This window comes from Anguilla rostrata, chromosome 19, assembly GCF_018555375.3.
Source record: "Anguilla rostrata isolate EN2019 chromosome 19, ASM1855537v3, whole genome shotgun sequence".
Taxonomy (NCBI): Eukaryota; Metazoa; Chordata; class Actinopteri; order Anguilliformes; family Anguillidae; genus Anguilla; species Anguilla rostrata.
This window is the reverse complement of record NC_057951.1, coordinates 1,093,023-1,117,070: the sequence shown is the minus strand read 5'-3', so window position 1 is coordinate 1,117,070 and position 24,048 is coordinate 1,093,023. Positions and strand designations below refer to the sequence as shown.

At 43.4% G+C, this 24,048-nt stretch overlaps 1 pseudogene; it reads right to left on the bottom strand.

The window, feature by feature from the left end:
- LOC135245708 (NACHT, LRR and PYD domains-containing protein 3-like) overlaps window positions 1-24,048 on the bottom strand; it is a 251,271-nt pseudogene that overhangs the window by 3,409 nt on the left and 223,814 nt on the right.

Below are 24,048 nucleotides of genomic sequence, written 5' to 3'. Positions count from 1 at the left end.
AGAGTGTGCATCTATGGAAAGTGTTCTGTGTCGATACACACTCACATTTCCTGGGTCCTGGTTTGGTCCTGTTCTCTCCTCCATGGTCCACACTGTAAGAACAGCATAACATAATTTAGAATTTTAACCATCCTTTATTTCCACTCTCAACACACCAATGACATCACATAAATAAAAACAAAGACACAATAAAACACAAAACCAAGATCATATGAAAAAACACATCTGTCACAAAGGAAACTTGTTCCATTCCCTCACCCTATTCCATGTGCAAAAATAGCTTTCCTCCCTCCACTGAACATAAAACACCCTAATAACACACACACTCTGAAACACACTCAGGTTCTCCATTGCTTTGTAATACTGAAATTCCACCATCACTGTGTCCCTGATCAAACCCCTAACTACAACAACCACATCTTATTTACTGCAGTGATCCCCTGCAGCACCCTCCACTGGAGATCCCCAACCCTCTTGAGTAACGCTGGTTTGAACAGTGCCCTCCATGCCCCCACCCCCCCAACTCCGTTTGTGTGTGTGTGTGTGTGTGTGTGTGTGTGAGGCGCAGTGTGGAAACTCTCTGTACTTACAGCAGTGTGAGTGTGTCCAGTTTAGCAGCAGACAGCGCTCTCACTCCTGAGTCTCCTGGGTGATTGTATCTCAGGTCCAGCTCACTCAGGTGTGAGGGGTTTGAACACAGAGCTGAAGCCAGAGAATCACAGCCTCTCTGTGTGACTCTACAGCCTGACAGCCTGCAGAGAGAAGGACACACACACCTTACACACATTAATATAAACTAACAGGGCTGTGTGTGTCAAACACATAGCAGTGTGTTACACACCTTACACACATTAATATAAACTAACAGGGCTGTGTGTGTCAAACACATAGCAGTGTGTTACACACCTTACACACATTAATATAAACAAACAGAGCTGCGTGTGTTAGACACATAGCAGTGTGTTACACACCTTACACACATTAATATAAACTAACAGGGCTGTGTGTGTCAAACACATAGCAGTGTGTTACACACCTTACACACATTAATATAAACTAACAGGGCTGCGTGTGTCAAACACATAGCAGTGTGTTACACACCTTACATTAATATAAACTAACAGGGCTGTGTGTGTCAAACACATAGCAGTGTGTTACACACCTTACACACATTAATATAAACTAACAGGGCTGTGTGTGTCAAACACATAGCAGTGTGTTACACACCGTACACACATTAATATAAACTAACAGGGCTGTGTGTGTTAAACTAAAATAACATGAATGTGGAATGAGTCATTATCAAACACAATTGAGTTTACACCCCACTACAGTTCAGTAAACAGGACTAATTCATTTTCTTCATTCATTTGTGTAGTCAAATTCTACCAAGAGGAAGAACAGGAACATGCTGTTTCAGTTCTGTGGAGTGTCTGTTTTCACATTAGAAACATTGACATCAGTGTTGTATTTAGTCACATTGTAGCCCTTTGGATTGAAGGGGTTTGTGTTTGTACTCACCCCATTCTCTGCAGTTTACAGTGTGGATCCTCCAGTCCAGCAGACAACGCTCTCACTCCTGAATCCTGCAGCTCATTGTCTCTGAGCTCCAGATCTCTCAGTTCTGAGAGAGGAGATTGTAAGACTGAGACCAGATCATCACAGCAGCCCTCTGTGAGATTACACCAACCCAGCCTGTGGAGAGACCACACACACACAAACACACGCACAAATTCTTTGTGACATTGTTCACCTTCACAGTTGATACATATGTACCTACGCATTCCTGAGATGTACACACAAAAACAGGGAGGTGGGTGTAGGTATTAAGTTCATAAAGTATTCTGACTAATCCACAGTAGTCTAAGGCAATTACTGGGCTCTAATAACCCTTTCCATGTGATGAACTTATCTGATTTGCAAACATATTAATTTCATCTGCAAACACAAAAAACAGCATTTTTTGTGGTGCACTTTACCTCACCTGACATGTTCTTAAGTTCATAAACATCTATACATTTCAAAGACGCTGAATATTCATCACTATGAATAGATAAATATAACTGTTAATGTGCTCGTATAACCCATTAGCTAAATACATTGTCATCATGATAATATTTTCTTCCTAATCTTGTAACCGTCAAGTGATCAAACAATTTAAGTTTAACATATCATACAGTCTGTCAGGGTTTTTGACATTAATTTCAAAATATTCACCAAGGTGAAATGAAACCGCATTCAAAACAAAATTGCGCTCTTCCTTATTTACCTCTCGCCAAAGTAACGTGACGGTAGCCATGACGACGCTGTTTAAAATGTGGCCGTTAGGAGGGTCGGTTGGTTACCATGGCGATGCTAGCTCGCTCTGAGCTGTTTACTGTTACCTCAGCTAGTTCACTCTTTGAAAATACAGAACTACAGTGACATAACACAATTATTTGATAATAACTATCAACACTTTGCAAATATCATTTGTTTACCATTTACATCAAACAACATGACCCTCAAGTTGACACTTGTTGCCGTTGTTCTAAGTTCAGCTTTCGCTTTGACTCACAGTCACATGCACGAGTTAGCTAGCCAGCCCAACCTATCTTAACGTTACTTCACGACGCAACCTAGCTAGCGGAGCCAGAGAGGAACTAAGCAGCCAACTGTCACAGACAACTTAAATATATACACCAGTATATAAAATAACATGAAGGTTTTATCTAACCAGTCATGATATTATTGGCCAGACCTGCGATATTGTACCTGCTAACAGCTGAAGCAGTGCCGGATCCGTGTACGAGCTGTGCTACACTTCAGTTCATCTGGCACGATCTTACAGCAATGCAACTACGGCATCAACTGGAATTACACTGCATCGCCATTTAGTGGCTGAATCAGAACAGCACAACTGATTACTGCCATTAACTTTTATTGCTGGTAGACACTAGATTTTCAAAAATGTGCTGTCTTTTGAAACTTCTACACATTGCACCTATGTTCTCCATGTCTTTACGCTATAATCCATCCAATCATATTATTCTCACACGCTTTTGCGAATATAATAGGTTAATTATTGCGTTACATTTAATTATTTTTGTATCAATGATAATAATAATGAAAATAAAAGCCTGATGTATTAGGTCTTTTTTTTTTTCTTTTAAAACCCCTTGTCAACATGTTTGGTAGTCCTTGTGGAGTAATATAAACTGCAGTAATATAAACTGTAATATAAAAAAGTGGGGTTATTTGAAGATTATTAGAATACTCCTGTAAATGATGTTATTCTTTAGATGATAGGAGCTAGAGCCAGAATATTGAACTCTGAATCAGACTATTCCACACAGCATGACTGCTTACAAAGTATAATATCCAGGCTATGACTTGGGACTGGAATCACAGAAAGGTGACTAAACTAAACGATGTAACACTGCATCTAAACAGCAGCTCACATGTTGTTCAGATGGACACTCTCCCAACAAGATGTACACACATACTGTGCCGGTGAGTTAATGCCCGGCTTTACCATCAGAATAAAATACCATTTTATTCATAATCCTTTCAGAAACACCACAATCCTGAAAATTAAACATCCTGCTGGACTGAACTCTGACAGTTCTATAGATGTAATTCTGACCCAAATGGGCCCTTTTCCTATACTGTAAGTTCTCTGAATTGGGGCAATGGGATCATCTACCTTTTCTATGATCTATTCTCTGGGCTTAACCCTCCCATCCCATACTAGACGTGCAGCTGCCACCTTTCAGAGTGGACAGTGAGTTAGTTTTCAGTGCTGTAGGATGTTTGGCCACCACCAAAAGTAAAGCCAACACACATTTTTCATGTGTGGACAGTCAATTTGCTCATTTCCTTTTAGTTTTCTGTGACAAACTTCCCACAGCACTGCACGCTAACACAGCTAAAGGCATATTCACTGTAGAAACAGGAAGTAATGCACATGCTCATATTTATGTATTGTGGTGTGGGCCTCTGGAGCCCCGCCCCTCCCTGCTATGAGCTGCCACTCAGCTCCACTTCACCTGTGTCTCACCGGCCCAGCCTGCCGCCCCATGGACAGCGCCGGAGGGACAGGGCTGAGTTTCAGCACCTCCACTCTGCACTCAGACCTGGACAGCGCCGGAGGGACAGGGCTGAGTTTCAGCACCTCCACTCCACACTCAGACCTGGACCTGAGATACAGTCAGGCCACCGGCAGCATACCAGTGCTTATTCCACACCACTTTCCCCTTTGCCTGAGTAGCTTCTGGCCCTATATAGGCCTCATGGTCTCACTCCAGGGGTGTGCTGGCTTTCCCCTCACTGAGTGACTAACAGAGTCTCGTTTTTTCTTTTCTTTATTCATTTTGTGGCAGACTCGGACGTGCCCCTCCTTGTTGTGGCCTGAATTTTGGACCCACCTGCACTTCCCTAGCACTTTTGCTTTCCCCAACATTTCAGTAGCCTGATCTCGTTTTGTGTTTCACTTTTCCCCTGTCTTCATTCATTGTGATACCGCTGTCACAATAAAAGTCCTCACTCAAAAAAATGGCTACAAAGCTTCAAAAAAATGTCATTATTTATTTTTTATTAGTTTTCTTTAATGCAGATTCATGCACAAACGTTTCGGCATGTTGCCTTCTTCAGTGTGCAGGTACAATGATTAAGACATTCCACCTTCTTATAAACAAGTAACAGCTGCCTTTCATTAGGGCTGCTGGCCAATTATTATGAGACAATTATTTATTAACGCTGCTAGACAAGCATAGTGAGACAATTAGATAAACTGGTAAATTGGTTAACAGGAGCAATCAAGGAGAATAGTAGAGGGGTGAATGTATCCACAAGTGGCCACAATAGAAGACATCAGGCTAAGCCATTCATAAATCCATGTGGCCACTCGTGAGCCCAGTCACGCCCTTCAATCACAAATGCATTCAGGTTATACACTGTAAAATCGAAATCAACAAAAAAGCAGGCATAAAGGCCATACACAGAAATCTAAAGAAAAGGAATAAGGTCCAGCTCCTCATTGAGGCCCCCTGGTGACACAGATTTGAGTCTATATCCAGAAGGCCTCTCTTTGGAGTATTTTTTTCTCAAAGTCACCTCCCATGTGGGCTGGCGTTACCTTTTCTATACCCATACATTGAAGGTCTTTAATAGAGTGTTCCTGTTCTATAAAGTGCCTTGCCACTGGTGAGGTGATATCGCATCTTCTTATAGAGGATTTATGTTCCCCAAGTCGTTGTTTTAAAGCACGTGTAGTTTCACCTATATACACCTTGGTGCAGGGACACTTCAAAATATAGATTACACCTTTTGTACTGCAAGTGATGCAAGATTTAATTTGATAAGATCTGGATGTTTGGGGACACACAAAATGATGTCCTTTCATCATATTACTGCAAGATGCACAGCTCCTGCAAGGGCAACAACCAGTTATAAAAGCTTGTTTTTTCTCTTTAACTACGTCTGACTTTACTAGCATATTAGCCACATTTCTTTCATAAGTAAATAGAGTGGGGCTCTGAAAGGCTTGATTTAAGGAAGTGTCTGAGGACAAAATATGCCAGTGCTTGTTTACGATAGGTCTAATTTTGTTAGAACAGTCATTGTAAGTCAGAACATAGTTAACAGAGAATGTCTTTTTTTGCTTACTCTGTGTTTTATTTAGCAGGTCATTTCTATTGAGACCTTTGACCTTTTGTTTAGCGTCATCAAGCCATACTTCAGAGTATCCTCTTGAGCGAAAACGCTCAATGAGGAGCTCCGATTGTTTGTCGTATTCTTCTTCAGTGTCACAGATACGGCGAACCCTTTCTCTAATGGTAATGGGTGATAACTGTCAGCTGACAAAATTGTATGTCATTGGGCTTTCTATATACCGTAGTACTAAGGGAATTGCCTTTTTTAGTGACCAAGACATCTAAGAAGTGAATAGCTTCTGGGCTCTTCTCAACTGAAAAGGAAATAGATGGTAGTTTTGAATTAATGTGATTAACAAATTCCATCAGCTTAATTTCTGAATCGTTCCATATCATAAAACAATCATCAATATACCCTGTCCAGTATTTAATAGAACTTATGTAAGGATTGTTCTCATAAATATAATAAAGTTCAAATTTTCCCATGAACAGATTAGCATAGCTGGGGGCTAATGGAGTCCCCATGGCAGTGCCATGTGCTTGCAAGTAGTAATCTTTATCAAAGAGAAAATAATTTTTTGTGAGCACCAATTGAGTGAGACTGATAATAAACTCAGTAGGCACACGACCTTCATGATTGCAAAGAAAGAATCTCAGAGCCTCCAGGCCGGTATTCGTAGGTATGGAGGTGTATAGAGAACCAACATATAATGTAACTAAAAAGTCACCTTCATCTATGTTTGACAATGCTTGCAAATTCACTAAAAAATCTGTGGTGTCTTTCAAGTATGATGGTAATAGCTTAACTATGGGGTAAATATGAAAGTCCACAAAACCGACTTTCATATTTACCCCATAGTTCCCCATCCTCTTTGAGGCTATAGTATCAGGCATCAGCTCTCTTACTGAGAACATGATGCCTGATACTATAGGCCTCAAAGGAGGATCTTCAAGGGATTTATGAATCTTAGGCAATGCATATAGTACAGGTATGGTAGGGTGATTCACAGAGAGATATTTAAATTCCAAGATTGCTCTTGTTAACCAATTTACCAATTTTTCTATTGTCTCACTATGATTGTCTAGCAGCCTTAATAAATAATTGCCTCATAATAATTGGCCAGCAGCTCTAATGAAAGGCAGCTGTTACCTGTTTATAAGAAGGTGGAATGTCTTAATCATTGTACCTGCACACTGAAGAACGCAACACGCCTAAACGTTGTGCTGAATCTGCATTAAAGAAAACTAATAAAAATAAATAATGACATTTTTTTTGAAGCTTTGTAGCCATTTTTTTGAGTGCGAACCGATTATTTTTCAATTGACGATATTTCTTTGGTTTCTACGCACCAAACACATTAAAACGGGTGAGCGTGGTGATTTCTCTTGTTATGAACAATAAAAGTCCTCTACAGGCATGTTGCCAGCACTATCTGCCTCGTCTGTGCCTCATTCCCGTAACATACAGTATGGATGTGATAAAAGTTTATTAAAGGAGATGAAAGACATGGAATTGAAGGTATCTGTAAGTGGGTGGAAAATCACAACCTGTACCTGTACAACATGCCATATAAATGCTCTGCCCGTCTGCAAATGTCGCACACAATGCAAATCATGCAAACTATGCAGACTACACAGAAGTATAAAACAGTCATTAGAAGGACCATCACTGTCAACCCTTGCAGGAGGAGTATGCAGCACATACAGGAATGATAGATTCAATCATTAGGGCACACCAGTAGTACAATACCCCTTATTTAATGTCAGGATAATTACCATGCAGTGCCCACAAACCCTGTGGGGGGGGGGGGGGTTGGTCTGGTGGGGATGGCGGTAGGTACTAGAGTTTTGGTCAGGTCAGACTCTATTTTGTCAAATGTAAACTAGTGTGGATTGTGGGAGATGTTCTCTGGATAGCATTTAAGGGAAGCCCAAACAATTTACTTCATTATCCAAAGTCCTTTCATAAAAAGCATTTTTGGTATGCATCACAATTTCTTTGTGTTCCTTTTCTTTATCTTACAATCACTTCAGGTGCATGTCCTTTCCTCTCTTATAGCATAGTGTCCAGTCCATCTTGCCATGTCTTGTAAATAAAATGATTGCCTCTTAACACTGTTAAAGCTTTCTATTCATGGTTATTGCCAACTCTCATATTGTGTCAAAAAAGTGCTCTTTCTCTTACAGCGCATATAAAGTATGTGGCTTACTTATACACTGACTTAAGTGTGCATCTCTGCTAGAACCAATCACTACATTGGTGCCATAAATAAACTTCTCTTTCATCATCTTGTGTTTGAAAGCCAACTCTAGGGAATGACATTCGGTCCACACCTGCATAGAAGCATCCAATTGCACCAAGTTTAGCGCTGACAGACAGTAGCGTGTCCAATGTGAAAGGAGGCTACTGCCCTCCTGGAAAAGCACATAGGACACTGCAGCCTAATATAGCCAAGGGCTACAGACAATAGCCAAGGGCTACAGACTCCAGTTCAAAGTGAAACCCCCATTTCTACAGAGTCATTTACTCTCAAACACAAGAGAGCGCTCCAATGTTTAAGAGGAATAAATTCCTTCCTTCTTATAAAAGGGGGAAATACGTGTGGTTCCCAGAGATCAAACCCAACATATTTTTGTTATTTCCAGCTCCCAAAGAAGGACGGTTCTCAACTTCCGATTTTGGATCTCAGTGTTAAACAAACATCTGAGGCAATATAATTTCAAAATGTTAACATAAAGCACTCTTTCACGTTCAATATGTCAGAACGATTGGAAAAATTTCGTGCAATTATTTGAATCAATCGTCGGCACCCAATAATTGAAGGTGAGACCAGCAGCTGAGAAGATGTGTTCAGATGGCACTGATGTTCCAGGAATGGACCAATAACGTTTCACTAATGCTGCCAGTCCAGGGAACCGTGACTCTCTAATTTAACATTTTACAAACATCTCTTTAATTTAAAATCTAATCACCAACATTAGGTTATTCATTGAAATGGTTTATTGAAATGTAACTGTTTAATCTCTAGAAATTCATCAATCAACATTCTTATTAAGAATTAACACTTAATTAACTTAACATCACTATTTCACATCAGTAAATCAGAAAGATGCCTTCTTCCACGTAAGGATTTATCCCCTCACACAAAATTCCTCCGCTTCACCCATTGTGGTGTTTGCTACAAATAAACAGTTCCACCCTTTGGCCTTTCCCTGAGTCCATGGGTGTTCTGTCTTTGTGTAGAGGTGGTCTGGCTCCACTCAGACTAATGAGGCTCAGAATAATGACTTATGACTTATACAGACGATTGGCTGATTATTGCCAATTAAAAACCCAGAGTTGTGCAGGACACTCAGCGAGTTCTGACGCATCTGATGTCTCTTGGTTTCACAGCAATCTCTCCCCATCCCGGAGTGTAACGTTCTTGGGAGTGGATTTATACTCTGTATCCATGTGAGCTTGCCTATCAGCGGACTGCATTTTATCTCTCAAAGTATGTCTCTCTCAGTTCAAGCCCGGCTCCAGAGTACAGAATCAAACGTGCCTAACACTATAGGGGCTGATGGTGCCAGCCTCTCAGGTTTTGCCACTGGGGCTGTTAAGAATGAGGGGCTTTTGAGGTGGATTTCATCCCTCCCCTCAGCCCTGTGTGTGATCTCCATCGCTGGCTCACAGTGAAACACAAGCGCTCAGCAACTCTGAGTCACTGGGAAAACACAGACTTGTACACTCAGGGAACCCTCTCAGGATCGTTTTCATACGGAAAAAGGACAGACACATCAGAATCAGAATCAGAATCAGAATCAGAATCAGAATCAGAATCGTATTTTATTGCCAAGTACATTTACACATACGAGGAATTTGTTTTGGTCAACACACCGAGGCAGCCATCTGCGGCGCCAACTTATTAGATGAGAAATGAGAGAACAGGAGGAAGGAGGAGGAAAAAACAGTCCTTTCAATGAAACGAGAGGGCACTCGTTTCATTGAAACGAAGAAAACCTCAGCACATAGCAACATCATAAAAACATTACAAACATTACAAACATTACAACAAAACTCGAAGACTTGCACATGTGGTAGGGGGTAGGGTGTCGGGGAGGGAAGTGTCGCAGCACAGACACTGGGGGAGCGTGCAGCCGCTCAGGCGCATCGCATCAACCCTCAGCAGACTGCACTGTAACGGGGGAGGGAGGGGGGGTGGGAGCCAAGAAGGCGTTGAGTAGGAGGTGGTGTGTGTGTTATCTTCATGTGCGTGTGTGTGTAAGTCCATGGACTTCATCTCCACCACAGTCTCAACATTGTCTCTGCCGTCTGATACTGATGACGGGGACACGGCCGTTGCCGTGGAGACGACCTCGAAGAGTCCTGATCCAGAGACAAAGTTCCATAGGAGCAGGGAGGTGGGGGCAGGGCCGAGCATCTGTCTGCATAACAATCCAGGAGAGTGGAGAGATATCAACCTTCCAAGGCCGATGTGGGGGAGCCAATGAGGATAAGGATTGTTTTGGGTTCAGGCAGACTTCTGCATTTTTCGTCTACCTTTAGTCCTGTGGTTCTCTCAGCGTTGTTCCAATCATCCGAATTAGTGGCCCATTTCAGTGAGCCGAACCGACAACTTCTCCAAGTTGGTATCCGTCATGCGAATTTGCGATCCAATCGCATCCAGTTTGCGATTGAGCTCGCAAATCGCTTGAGTCTGAGTGTTGACAGCCCTGCCCGTTCCCTCAATGGCGGGCAGCTTCCCAAGTAGTGCTGCCACCGCCTTTGGCATTTTGCGATAAATCAGGATGCTGCCAGCTCCAAACAGCAGAAAGCCTGTTATCATAATTCCAATCAAGTAAACGTCTTCAACATCCTCAACGGAAAGGATCGACAGGCACACGACCCTCCACTCCTTCCAGGAGTCCATCGTGTATCCGGCTGCAAACGTTCCGTCAGGGCAAGAGGGCTCTCCCTGACCCATTCTTCTCGTCGAGAAAATACTATCAATTGCGTTGAGAGACCAGTTGATCAGATCCATGCTTTTAGGTTTCGGAGAGAAATGCAGAGAGAGGCTCCGGATAGTTCAGACAGACACAGCACAAGACAAGAGAGCAGCAAGCAGGGGCAGATAAGGGCAGGGAGGGAGCAGAGGAAAAAGCGTCCGCCTTCGTTGAGAGCAGGAAGAAGCATCCCTCTCTGGGGTGGGGGGTCTCAGGAGGGTCACATGGTGAATCAATTTTCTTTTAGCTATTAACTATATGGACAGCTCTCAGATATTTTCTTCCCCGTCTAAGGCAACATCGTGTGCTCGTACGCTGTGATAATGACTGCGGCAGCATGTGTAAATCACCAAGGTGGCATGCGCTCCCTCCAGCTCCATGGTTTAGCCCACGGACTGTTGGTCTGGAGCAGCCGTCACTTTCTGTGGTTACGCGTGACCCATGTTGCTTTAGGCTTGCTCCTGTGGGGGTCTAGGCCAGGGTTGTCTGTGAAGCGTATTGTGACAATTGCTGTGAAATACGCTATACAAATAAAATTTGATTGATTGATTGATGTTCAAGGAATTCTGAACATGAGCGCTGATCTGCTGACAAGGAGAAACCCACTGTACGGGGAATGGTGTCTCCATCCCCAGATTGTGTAAATGTTACTGCAGTGATTATCCCTCTCCTTTATGTACAGCCATGTGCGCTCCCACTACGCACGGACCTCCTGTCTCAGGTGAACGGGGAAATACACCACCCCTGCCCTGAGCGAATAGCTCTATGGGCTTGGCCCGTGAGAGGCATAACCTCAACGCATTAGGGCTTCCCCTCGCATGGCTGCAACCATCCAGAGCATGAGAGCGCCCTCTACCAGGTCATTTTATGACAATAAGTGTCAGGTGTTTTAAAGATGGTGTCAGCCAGTGCCTTACCAGTGCTCTGTTTCTGACGTGCTGTGCTTTTCACAGAACCTCATGGATAAAGAGAAATCCTTTTCAACCAATAAGGTCTACCTGGCAGCTATCACTGCTTGTCATGCTGGTTTCAGAGACTATGCAGTGGGGCAGCAGCCCCTCATTCACAGGTTCATGAAGGGGGCTCACTGTTCTCTGCCTGTTGCTAAACAGCTTGAGGTTTATCACAGGTGCTGAAGGCTCGGTCTGTAAGACCGTTTGAGCTTATAAATTAGATTAAAATTGTTGTCTCTCCAGACAGCGTTGATGCTTGCACTAGCCTCAGATAAGTGAGTCAGTGACCTCCATGTGCTCTCAGTGCAACTCTTGTGCACAATATTCTCCCCTAAAATGGATACGGTTTTTCCTAAGCCCAATACAGCCTTTATGCCTCAAGCTTCCCAGCTTTCACATGTGAGGTGTTGGAGCTTGCTGCTTTTCACCCACCACCTTTCTCCTCTGAAGAGCAGCATGGGCTGCATATGCTGTGTCCTGTGTGTGTTCTCCACACGCTCATTCTACAAGGGGCATGGCTGCACCGTGGGCCCTATTCCATGGGGTCTCCTCACAGGAGCGGCAGGCTGGGTTTCTCCAGATACTTTAGCGAGGTTCTACCGCCTGAACGTCACCAGGAGGCCAGTAGCCCACTCAGTTCTGGGGGTGAGCTCTGTGTGAGGTGAACAGATCTCCCCTCATCTGCTATGGGTTTCAGTACTTCACATTCTGTACCCTGGCTATAGCTTTGGGCAGTGGAATGTCTTTAGTACTGCCCTACACAAGATGTGCCAGACACCACCCTCCCCATTCACATTTACACACACCAACACACACTCCGCAACAACTTCCCACTGTTAGCGACAGATGGTCACATATAGAGTTCAATCACTGTAAGGCAAAACAACACCTGCAGATCAAATGGATGGCCCCCGGGGAGTCTGGTGAAATGTTTATTCCTTCCTGGGAATGTTCTCATTTGGCAATAATCACTGACCAGAACAGTTAAGCCCTCACTTGTGGCTGTCTTGTTGAGATTCAGACGGAGCGCTTGTTGAGGCACCGTGGTGAATCTCCCTTTGTGCATCGTAATAAAACCTTTTCAACTGGAAAGTGGTCCTCAGTGTGTTACTACACTGGTCCCAACATGGTTCCACAAAAGGAGAAGATTCCCAACAGACTTCATTCCCAAGACCTGACAGCGTCTCAACTAACAAAACATAACATAACATAACATACGCTGAGAACAGGCCATTCAGCCCAACAATGCTTGCAAATTTTCAAACTAAATTGTACCTATTGCTCTGATTACCTACAGACTAGACAGAATCTAACACTGTATCAAGCCTAGTCTTAAAAATCCCTGGAGTTTCTGCCCCTACTACATGACCTGGCAGGCCATTCTACACAGTGACTGAAATTTAGCTAATTTCTATTTCTACATACAGAACTCAAGGAGTTTGTCTGTACGCTCTAGGAGATCTCCTACCTGCTGAGACGGAGACACCAAGACCACAACTTAAAAATGCTTCAGTGGCTCCGGACAACTAGCAGCAGAAACTGGGGAGGCACTTTAAACTAGAAAAATAAGGCACTTTAAACTAACTAATATTAAGTGTTTAAATAAGAATGACCAGGTGCAGAATTAATTGGGTTAAATGAACTAACTTACCTTTTACAAAATAGCAATTACTAAATAGCAATAATTGAAGGAACCCAGGTAATATTTTATTCATATATCTCAGGACGCCGCCAGGCCACCATTGTAAATAAGAATTTGTTCTTAATGACTTGCATGGTGAAATAAAGGTGAAATAAAAAATAAATAAATAAAAAGGACAAAATAAAACAAAATTCATCCAGAACCAGATTATATTAAACTACTGCTAACATTAGCACATAACAATAAAGGCAAACTATCTAACAACAGTTATGTTTTGCTCCTGGGAAAGCGAACAACCAAAAACCTCCTGTCGGCAAGAAGGTGGCCGAATTAGCTAACCGGCTAGGGAGGAAAAATTGGAAAATTCCCTCCCTGTCCCCTGACGGCAACAGAGATTTTCACCTACTGAGCAAAACAATCTTACTTTACTTTTAATATGGGTTTTAAAAACTACAATGAAATAACAAATACACATTTCAAAGCACAATACAATCCTGTAACTAACTTTTCCAAACTCCACAAGACTTCTTCCTCTCTCTCTCTCTACCACAAACAGGAAGTGCATGTCAGGCTCAAGCAATCGAGCCACAGCTGTGAGCATAGGGCAATCTGGGAGTTGTCCATATCTCCCCGTTGGTGGATCTTAAACACAACATGATGAAAGAGAACTTTAGGTTACTGTCGTAACCAGGGGTGCAACTGGTATTTGGGAGGTGGGTGGACCCTGAGATCCGGTGGGAGGTGGGTGAAGAAAGGTACAATGAATGTCTCCGCTCAAAACAGTTGTATCTTTAATGTATTGTGCGCACATTTGTAATTAAGGAAAACAATGTTTTGAAAAGAATGTATACATACTATTGATGCAAGCCTTTAATAATAATAATAGAAATAATATATTTCAAGTTTATTGAGTGTCATTAATGCTGAGAATTATTTTTACCCACGAAAATAATCGGTCATCCTCCTCTTGTCCTCACTTTCTTCCTCCTTTATCCATCTTTCTTAAACTGGTGAGGTGCAAAACTTTTTTTTAAACTGATCATTGATCTTGTCACGTCCCTGCCGTTTCTCATGTTTTCTGTTTTGCCTCGTGTATCTTGTCTCTTGTTTCACCATCTTTGCTCGCCTCCACAGCGAAGGCGAGTCTCAGTTTCAGCGATCTGCTCCAGCCGCAGTCCTGCTCGGCCCCGCTCCTGTTTTTGTGCAGTCCTGCTCCAGCTCCAGCCCTGCTCGGTCCTGCTCCTGCTCCTGCTCGGACCTGCTCCAGCTCCAGTCTTGCTCGGACCTGCTCCTGCTCCTGCTTGTACCTGCTTGGGCTCCAGTCTTGTCCAGTCCGGTTCCAGCCTTTCCCAGTCCAGTTCCGGTTTTGAATTGCCCTGCTCAGTTTGGATACCTCTCAATAAACCAGTTGCTTTTCTCCTAAGCCTCTGTGTTCGAGTCCTGCGTTTGGGTCCAGCATTACACATCGTCACAGATCTCAAACTGTTTTAATTAATTTTCAGTGATTTCAGATGGATCTGAATGTCATTCAATAAAATAATGCAGAGGTCATGCCCTGGGATATTTTGATTTAGATTAGTCTCTTTACCCAGATGGGGTAAGCCTTAATTAGTTATTTTTAGATTCTTGGATTCCTATGATTGAAGGTCTTGATGTCACAGAACGATTGAACGAATGCCTGGCAGCAGTAGATAGTCTCTCCAGGGTACAATGTCTTGCTGCCCCTCATTTCATATGAGCACACCCCTGTTAATGTGCTTATACGCTAAATCGTATTCACACATATACATTCTGGTTACAGGTTCTGAATATTAGTGAGGTTTTTTTCCACCCGGTGACAAAATTCACACTCTTACACACATCACACAAATTCTACCAATTTAAAGTCACACAGTACACAGCACTACTCACCCCAGTCTCTGCAGTTTACAGTTTGGACTCCTCAGTCCAGCACAGAGCAGCTTCACTCCTGAATCTCCCAGGTTATTGTAGCTGAGGTCCAGATCTCTCAGGGGTGAGTTTGATGACTGGAGAGCTGAGGCCACAATATTACAGGACTTCTGTGTGAGTTCACAGTAGTTCAGTCTGCAAAGAAGAGTTTATACATTCAACTCAGGAATTACTGGCACTCTTTATGAAAATCAGCAAAAAATATTGTGTAAGACAATCAATATACCCATTGATGCAAATTTTCCGCTCAAACATTTTGAGAAACTACTTACTTTCAGTATGATAAAAAAAATATTCTTTAAAAAAAACTTTTGAGTAATAGCAGTTTTCTCAAATGCTTAGATGTCAAAATTATTGGCACCCTTAATGAATATTTAAAATAAAACTAAACAAAGTGGCATCTGAAGAAATTTTTTATTTTATTTGATCTCCAGAACTGCCCCCAGAAACTGTTAAGGGATCAGCTGAGCCCCTGTGCTGAGGCCATCTCAGGACCCCCTGGTGCTGCACACTGCTAAGGGATCAGTGGGCAGGGAGTGGGGGAGCCCCGATACTCCCAGGGAGAGCAGGGGAGCAGTGCAGTACTGTATGACAGAGGAACATCTGCACATTGTGTATTAAAAAACAGGAATAAGCAGTGAGCAGGCTGTACAGACCCAGCAGCGGTCTGTATTGTGATTAAAACTCAGACAGCAGTGTATTTACATGCACACGTAACATGTTGCAGACAAAGATCACTCCATTTCAATATTGGACGTAAAACTCCAGGAAGCACTGTCGGACAACCGACATCCATCCATCATCCATCGATTATCTATACCCACTTATCCTGGGCAGGGTCGCGAGGGGTGCTGGAGCCTATCCCAGTGTGCATTGGGTCAGACAGGCTGCCAATCTATCGCAGGACACACACACCATGCACTCACACATTCATACCTATGGGCACTTTACTGTCTTCAATTAGCCTACCTGCATGTCTTTGGACTGAGGGAGGAAACCGGAGTACCCGGAGGAAACCCACGTGGACACGGGGAGAACATGCAAAATAAAGGCCATTCTCCACACAGAAAGGCCCAGGCCAGATGTGGCAGGGCTCGGTTTGCAGGAGGAATTCAGGGCAATTAGAGGACCACGCCTACTGGTTAAGCAAACACATACCTGGATGATATTACGAATCAGTCCAGGATTTAGAAGTGTGCTTCTTTCCACAGTAGGCGTCTGAGACCGGGATCCCCCACGACGGTGAGAGAGAGCACGTACAGACCAGAGAAAAGGCTGAAAAGCGCTCGTATCATTTCATTTATTTTGTCTTTGTTATTTTAGTTTATTGTTTTTGCCCAGATCCCGTGAGGGTGACGGGCGAAGGTTTTTCTTTTGTGTTTGTGATTACGCTCTCTCTCGCTATCCCAATAAAATGCTGGAGATATCTGGAATGTACACATCTCCCTGTGTCCAGCTCTTCTGTCCCTATTAGGGTAGTCATGGTGTGTGACACCGGATTTGAACCCAGAATCTTCTTGCTGTGAGGTGACAGTGCTACCAACTGCACCACCGTGCCACCCTCAGACAAGTATTTTCAGTCAATGCCCTTGAACACGAGCGGTATTGCGTGCAAGAACCTCTCCCTTAACCTACATATAAAATGTATTTTACATGACTTAATTTAACAATTATTATTGAAAATGACATTTATAAATTAAATAGACAGATTCTTTGATAGGTCAGTCAACAGTAACCTGGTAGAATCAAGTGACAAGCCAAAACAAATTATGTATCAGGTCAGAAGACTAAATAATTTTATTAAATAAGGAGTCAATTAAAATAGTTAATTGAAATGATGCACTCTTGAAATTATGCACTTATTGAATGTAGGCTCACTACATCTAAGGTACAAAACAGAAGAAATTAAACAATATTCTGATTTGAGATTATCAGAAAAGAGATTGAGAGACTGAAGAGCCAGACCTTATCAAAGCATGCCCCTCTTCCAGTGCCACAGGGACAAAGGAAATGAGCTAAAATGCACAACCAAAAGGGGGGGGGGGGGGGGGCAGGCTCATTTATGACAAGGACTGGCCTATCTAAAAGCTGACAGTGTACTTATTACATTAAAGTGACCTTATGTTGTTGAAAGCAGGGCTAAATAGTCATGACATAAATATAATAGGTAGTATAAGAGGTAATTCCGTCCAGCTATTGTAAACCTATAAAAAGCATGGAAGTTTACTTCTTCTTCATAGACATAGACAACATAGACATAAAGATTTTTCAATCAATGATTTCAATTGAATGCCACAAATTACATTTAAACTTAAGATCAAACGGAACCGGATGTTTATTTGTTCTGTAGCCACGATGGGCCTCTGGCCTCGTAAATACTTTTGTCTTCTGGTTTGTTTTTTCCGAAACAGGAGGTGGGACCCATAAATTGCTTGCCTAGATCAGGGTATCAGAGTGGCGTAAAGGACGTTTCCTTTAATGTTCGTGGAAAGGAGGGTAGGCAGCATGGCTGCACCCTCATGCAAAACAGGGAATTTTAGCTTATTTTTTCAGCAAACATGGATTGATGTCACATTTGAATACAGGGCTATACCTTATTTAAGGTAAAAAGCAAACAAACCAGAGCCACATGAACAACTGTAACAACGGTTAATATAATAAAAATGGTTAATCTAATAACTTTGTCCTTCATGTAATAACTTTTTCCTCTTTACTGTAATAAATGCTGGTTAACCTGTTTGACCTTTACCAGTCTGGTTGTTGATCCGAGCACTCAACAGAGACTGCCCTCCTGGCTGTGACGGAGGCACTTGCCACTGACTGATCCTACTAGAACTGTCTGAAGCATTTGACACGGTTGACCACAAACTACTCATCTCCACCTTGGCTGAGATAGCCATTTCTGGAACTGCCCTGTCTTGGTTTGCTTCCTATCTTTCAGATAGGTCTTACCAGATCACCTGGATGGGGTCTGTCTCTGCACCTCATCCCCTTTTCACAGGAGGCCCACAGGAATCTGTACTGGGGCCTCTGCTGTTCTCCATTTACACCAAATCTCTTGGTTCGGTCATTCATTTACATGGCTTCTTTTATCACTGCTATGCTGATGATACACAACTCTTCTCTTTCCCTCCCTCTTCCATTACGGTTAATGAGAGAATATCTTCCAACCTGGCTGACATCTCAACTTGGTTGGCCAGCCATCACCTGAAGCTCAGCTTCAAAAAGACTGAGCTGCTGTTCATCCATCACAAGACCTCCCTACTGCAGGAGCTTTAATCACTGCTGGCGGCACCACAGTGACTGCCTCTCACTCCGCAAAGAGCCTGGGGGTGGTCCTGGATGACCAGCTGGACTTCAAGGAGCACGTCAAGGCAACATCATAGTCCTGCAGATTTCTCCTGTATAACATCTGGATGATTCGACCATACCTGATTATGCACTCCACCCAGCTACTTGTCCAGGCTATGGTGACCTCCCATCTTGACTCCTGCAACTCCTTCCTTGCAAGCCAGCCAGCTTATGCCATACAGCCACTACAGATGATTCAGAATGCTGCTGTTTATCTTCAACCTTCCTATGTTCTCTCACATCACTCCCCTGCTGAGGTCACTCCACTGGCTACCAATCGCTGCCAGGATCAGGTTCAAAGTCCTGACCCTTGCCTGCACTGCAGCCAAAAGAACAGCTCCCGTCTACCTATAGGACACGATTCAATCCTACACGGCAGCTTGACCACTCCACTCTGCGGCAGCAGGGTGACTTGCACTCCCTCGGGGTGAATGGATCTCCCTACCACAGATCTTCTCCACACTAGCTCCCCAGTATTGGAATGAACTCCCTGTTCCTCCTCATTGCCCATCTTCTGCCGTAGTCTGAAAACGCATCTCTTCAGTCTGTACCTGGACTAACTATCACTACTCATTACATCACATTACATTACAGGCATTTAGCAGACGCTCTTATCCAGTTTGACTTACACATAGCATTTTACATTGTATCCATTTATACAGCTGGATATGTACTGAAGCAATTCAGGTTAAGTACCTTGGTACAACGGCAGTGTCCTACCCAGGAATCGAACCTGCGACCTTTCGGTTACAAGCCCAGTTCCTTACCCACTGTGCTACACTGCCACAACTCCCAGGGCACTCTCTGCAGGGCACTCCCAATCTAGGATCACTTATCACTTGTACCCTTCTACCTTATTCCTGAAGCACAATGTTACTCATTACGCGGCTCGTAAGACTTTGTTTTGCGGCTCATATAGATCCACTGATAACAATAAGAATATAGCTATAACTTACTTCTATATGTTCCATGTATGTCCTGTTTTAGCACATTGAAATGAATTATCCAGCAGATGGTAGCATAGTGAAGATACATCAAAGAACATAGACTACGTAACAGCGAGGGATCATGGGTAGTCGTATAGACTATGTGTGTAGCTTTGCATTTGCAAATGGTTTTGCAAATTTAGCACGTAAGCCTAAATTCAATATTCCATAATGCGGTTTGATATAAGGTTATATCAAATATTGTCTCGGCCTCTGCCCACTCAAAATGGACAGATTTATGATTAGAAAAAAGCAAAACGAGAAAAGTTATTCTTCATTAGCTGACGGTGACGGAGTTAGAAACAGGCCAGAGGAGAAAGAGAAACGTGAGGAAAGAACGGGGGAAAATGCAGATCAGTTTGGCCGAGAAGCCCAAGACACCGATGCTGCACCAGCAAAGAAAAAGGTGCGGTCAATTCAGGACGAACACCGAAAATTTCAGGATACATGGACTGATGAGTTCTTCTTTGTGCAATACGAATCCACTCCATTCTGCCTAATTTGCCAGAAGACTAGTGCCAATTGTAAACGGTCTAACCTTGAACGCCACTTTAGTGCTTTTCACGCCAAGTACAACATGTTGTACCCACCAGGTAGGAATCTGTGGACTAATAAAATTAAACTGTTGACACACACTGAGCAGCAAAAATGATGGCGAGATCAGTCTCTGTTGCCGAGAAATCGACCGAGGCCACTTAGGAGATTGCATGGATTTTAGCTAGGCATAAAAAGGCTTTCATGGATGCTGAAATCGTTAAACAATGCTTTTTGATCTCAGCTGAGATAATGTACCATGCATAATAATAATAATAATAATAATAATAATCATAATAATAATAATAATAATAATAATAATAATAATAATAATAATAATAAAGCAAATACATGCACTGCAGCTTTCAGATTCGACATTAATGAGGAGGATCGAGTTTATTGGGAAAGATATCCAGGAACAGCGAATTGCAGATCTTGCAGCGACACCATGTTACAGCATTGCACTTGATGAGAGCATGGATATAAGCGACATGGCACAACTGTATGTGTGGGTTCGCTTTATTCAAAAGAACAAATTTCGGGAGGAGCGGTTATATCTGTTACCACTTCATGGACAGTCCAGAGCGGAGGACGATTTTCAAGCACTGATGAACTTTTTTGCAGAGAAACAAATCGACTGGTCGAAACTTGTGTCGGTGTGCACCGACGGAGCTCCAAGCATGAGAGGGAAGGAGAGATGGGACTTATCGGACTGATGGAAGACAGCATTCTCAAGTTTGTCTCCTTCCATTGTATAATTCATCAGGAGGCACTGGTGTCAAAACTTAAAAACCAAGAGCTAAAGAATGTGATGTAGCTCGTTGTGCGAGTCATCAACTTTATCGAGGCCAGGGCATTTAATCACTGGGAATTCCGTGCACTTCTGGAGGAATACGAGGCAGAGTACGGGGATCTGGTGATGCACAACTAAGTGAGATGGCTATCACGTGGCCGGGTGCTTGAACGATTCTGTACTCAACTTCCTCATATCCCTGATTTTCTTGCAAGCAAGGGGAAGCTGACCCAAAGCTTGAGGACCCACACTGGATATTACAGCTGACACTCCTCACTGACATGACATCCCAGCTGAATTCCCTTAACCTCTAACTCCAAGGAAAAGGGAAGCACCCAGGTAACATGCTAAGAGCAGTCACTGCTTTCCAGCACAAGATCACCACTCTCTTCATACCCGACAGAGAATTTCTTCACTTTCCCAATCTAAGAGCCTGCACAACTGCTAACCCTGACCTACTGCAACATTTTGACTATGATGAATTTGTAGGCATATGGGAGGAAATAAGAAATGGATTTGAAAGGAGATTTCAAGATGTTGTGGGGTATAGGGAGCTTTTCAATTTCATTGAGAACCCTTTTAATGTGCCATTGTCAAGCCTTACACCTGCTCTGAAAAACCATTGTCCAGACCTTGCAGTAATACAGAGTGAGATTCTTGTGCTGCAGGTCAACAATGTACTGAAAATTGAGCTCAGATCAGGCGTTGCTCATTTCTGGAGCATGGTCCCAGCCTCAGATTATCCACATTTAAAGCTCTGTGTGCAGAAGGTAATGAGCTTTTTTGTGAGCACTTACTCATGTGAGGCAACATTTTCTATAATGAGCATTGTCAAAAGAAAAGATAGAAGTAGGCTTACAGATGTGCATCTTGATTGTTTGACTAGGATTGCAACCACTAACTACAAGTTTTGCATGGAGAAAGTCAAGGGACAGCTAAAACACGAGAGCCTCAACATATTGATACAAATATAACAGAGAAAAAGAAGTTTTACATCTCTATTAGTAGGCCAACATATACATTTTTGTGAACTTTTTTTTATTTCATGTTGATAATGCTTATGTATAATTGCATATGCACACACATACATAAGATGAGTTTCACTCCCATCCTTACACACTCACACACAAGTACCTTTTAATAATGCAATGTAATTATGAATTGAAAATAAAAAGAGATGTAAGGATGGAAAGCATGGTACTGTATTTTTTTAAACATACACAAAGATGGTAAATATCTTGAGTGATGATTATAAAAACATATGAGTTATATCTGCAATCTCTGTGGCTCTTGGAGTAATGGTCTTACTCATAATTGGCTCTCCTAAGAAAATTAGTGAGTACCACTGATACAGCATCAACTGGAATTACACTGCATCGCCATCTAGTGGCTGTAAGAGAACAGCACAACTGATCATTGCCACTAACTTTTACTGCTGGTAGACACTAGATTTTTAAAAACGCGGTGTCTTTTGAAAATTCCACACATTGCACCTATTATCTGTGTGTCCTTGCCCTATAATCCATCCATTCATTTCATTCGCGCACACTTCTGCGAATATAACAGGCTAATTATTGCGTTGCATTTAATTATTATTGTAACAATGATAATAATAATGATAATAAAAGCCTGATATATTAAGTCATGTTTTTCTTTTAAAACCCCTTATCAACATGTTTGTTAGACCTTGTGGAGTAATATAAACTGCACAAAAAATGTAATAAGTCGGGACATTTGAAGGAATTAGAATACTTATCTAAGAAATACTCCTGTAAATGATGTCATCCTTTAGATGATAGGAGCTAGAGCCAGAACATTGATCTCAGAATCAGGCTATTCCACACAACATGTTTGCTTACAGTGGTATAATATCCAGACTATTACTTGGGACTGGAACCACAGAAGAGTGACTAAACTAAACAATGTAACACTGCATCTAAACAGCAGCTCACATGTTGTTCAGATGGACACTCTCCCACCAAGATGTACACACATACCCTGCCAGCCAATAGTTAATGCCCGGCTTTATCAGCAGAATAAAATACCATTTTATTCACAATCCTTTCAGAAACACCACAATCCTGCAGCACACACAGGTGTGTGATGAAGGAGTAAAACTCACTGTGGTGTGGGGATGGCTGGTTTAAGCAGCCACACCTGCCCTGGGTCAAGCTAATTAGACCTGGCCAATTGGATAATTGGTTAATAATTAGATAATTGGCCAGGCTAATTGGACCCAGGAACAGGAGTGGCTGCACCTGTGCGTAGTGAGGTAATCACTGCGCACAGGTTAAATCTGCCATCCCCACCCACATCAGGAGCTCTCTGTCATGACAGGGTTTAACATCTGCTCATTTGGCGTTACCATCTTGCCAAACCCTCGTGGAATAAATGTGGACTGTTTCAACATCATCTCCCTGTGTCTCTGTGCTGGAGGGCCCCAAGGAAAGCCACTTCGGTGGCCTGTGGCAGGCGTGTTTGCCACAGTGGCGCCCAACGTGGGGCTCCTCCGGCACAGCAAAGAGGCACAGGAGGGCCAGCCAGGAAGCACACTGGACGAGGGGCGGCTGAGGTGTTCCCGACAGGGCTTCGGGCGGATCCTCCGGGCCAAGAATGGGGAGCGGAAGATGACCAGGGAGGGGAAGGAGGCAATCCTCAGCTGGGACGCTGAGGAGCTGCACCTGGCCGAGGAGGCAGGTCAGCGACGGGCGGTGCACGAGAGGTGGTCGCGCCGTGAGCTGGACTTGGCCGGGAAGGCGGGTCAGCCACGGGCGGCGCACGAGCGGTGGCCGCGCCGTTTTGCTTCCTTTCTCGTCCGTTTGGTTTTTCGTTCTTTGTTTTGGCCTGGTTGGTTTGCCCGGAGCCCATGAGGGGATAAGCCTGCAGCCGCCTGCCAGCAGAGCCGACTGGCGGCCACCACAGCCACGAGGGTTCCTGGGCCCCAGCACCACAAGGCCAGTCCACCAGCCCACCAGCCCAGCCACCCCACCACAGCCCCTGGAACAGCCCAAGCCGGTGACGCCCCCACCAGCCAGCAGAGCAGCCCAGGACTTCCCGTGCTCCAGGAGGGAGGAGGAAGAAGGGCTGCCTTGTCGTCCGAAGGAGGGTCACCGCATGTACTGGACTGTTCCGGGGCCACCCACCCTGACTTTTTTAAATTTTTTAGCGTGTTTGGAGTGTTTTTTGTTTGTTGTCTTTGGCTTTGTTGGGAGTGTGGGGG